Raw genomic sequence first — 2,202 nt, 5'->3', positions numbered from 1 at the left:
CTAAACATTCAAGTTAAAGCTGCAGTATATATATATATATATATATATATATATATATATATATATATATATATATATATACTTTTTCCATATTTGTTAAAAATTTGAGACAGATAATCTGTGAAAAAAAATCAAACTCCTCTGTCTCAGTTGTACAGAAATACAGCACTCAATTAGAAACAACCAGTCAGAGCCAGGAGGAGGGTCTTATGGTGCGTTCACACCAAACGCGTTTTCGAGCGTCTAGCGCGGCACAATTTGAACCGTTTCGAGTGTTTGACACGTCGAGCTCATCCAACCTTGTCCGACGCTCCACAGAGACTTTGAATGTAAACCAGACGCGTCTGACGCTCAAAAGACATTTGGCGCGAGCGCACCAAAGGTGCACACTCGCCGAACTTGAAGCGTCAACGTGTTTGAACGCGCCATTAGTGCCCCCTATCAGTTTCAAGAAATATTTTTGTAAAAGGTACAGCTTTAAGTCGTTCCAGCTGAATGTTGCTGCCTCTTTGCATGCATGGTGAAATGAAGGGGTAAAACACTCCATTGTGGGTGTTGTAAGCAAATGCCTGTAGAAGAACACAATCTTGAATAAAACCCAGATCAAACTATCGAATGTATGAGGAGACAACAAGGCGACTGGTCAGAGCTGAAATCATCAGTGACTTCAAATGGAAACACAAACTAAACATACATTCATGTAGTTCTGAGATATTATGCGCCATATTGTCAAGGACGTTTCAGCTTAGCTACGAAAAGCCTTCAAGAAGAACCGCAGAACCTTTGAGGCTCTTGTATGAAAGTAATTTTAAAGAAAATGTGTGCATATTAAATGTTACACGTCAGTCTGCTTAATGGATGCAAAATGACTATTAAAAGCATTAAATGTAACCTTAACATGCACTCTAGTCAGTGAAAAAAGAGCCTCGTCACTCTGCCACTATCCTTTGTATCAAATAATTCTCCCACTCCATTCATGTACATTAAAGATCAGCGTCTTTAATGCTGACCTGTACATTACGGAGCATTTACGTTCTCATTTCAGCTGCCATGCCTTCCTTTCTTCTCCGACAGCTCCATTACAGCCATTCTCCTCGCCGTGCTTTCATTCTGAACCGCTACGTTACGCTCAGCTTGTTCTCTGTCGTGAAACAATGTCGGAGATTGTAACATAAAACAGCTAGCATTCACTCAAAAAATGTGCCTTTAAAGAAAGTCAAACTACCTCTGTTTGTAAATGCACAAAAGTCAGTGAAAACTCTGCTTTCATACACAAGAACTCAAAAAAAAAAAAAAGAACCTGTCAGTCGACTACCTCAACTCACACCAGGGTAATTTGTATATAGACTCAATCATCAAGCCAGTTTAGCACAACCAGCTTCAATTTTTGAAATAAAACAAACAAAAAAAAATCTAAGTTCCATTGCAAATCCTTGCTGATCATAAGAACTTTACATCATGTAATGTTACATAAGCCTCCACCTTCACTCTGAGTTGCTCTGACTTAAAGCTTGAATCCCACAATGAGATAAAACTTCATCTCATTTAAATAAGCGTGTGTGTAGAGTACCGCACTTTAAACCCCAGGTGGTCAAAAGACAGAGAGAAGTAAAGAAACGAGTCAAAAAAGATGGAAAAACTGCAGAGAGCGACTTCATCGGTCTGTAACAGACCAAAACTCCCACAAAATACCAAACAGTGGTGCATTAGCAGCAGCTGCAATTCCAAGTACCAGAATCTTGCACGATTTGACATTTTGAAAATAAATTAACTTAATTACGACATAAATTTTTCGATTTAGATTTTGCCACCAAGATGGCTTTTCTTTGGCAGTGTCGAAATTTGTTTATGCTGCAAATCTGCAACGGAAATGTTTGTTTTGCATCAGGTGAGTCGCAAACCACGAAGAAGAAGACAGGAAGCAGGAGGATGACCTTTGTTTAGTGACTCAACGCGTGAACAAACGTATTCACGTGTGACTTTCGTTGCATTTCCTATTTATTGGAAACACCACAATTGAGTTATTCCTACGATAGCAGAATATTGGCAAAATTTTGCACACATTTGTCATGGGAAGCTGTTCAAATAAAGGAGAATAAAGATTCAATGACATCGTTCTTAGTTTGCCTTTCCGGAGAGGAGAAAAAATGATTCAGTATTTTTACCCAAGTATAGAGAAGGAATCTCTCTACACCAGCTGTC

Source organism: Poeciliopsis prolifica, unplaced genomic scaffold, assembly GCF_027474105.1.
Source record: "Poeciliopsis prolifica strain line A6 unplaced genomic scaffold, Auburn_PproV2 SCAFFOLD031, whole genome shotgun sequence".
NCBI lineage: Eukaryota > Metazoa > Chordata > Actinopteri > Cyprinodontiformes > Poeciliidae > Poeciliopsis > Poeciliopsis prolifica.
The sequence above is the reverse complement of the archived record's forward strand: the minus strand, read 5'-3'. Positions refer to the sequence as shown.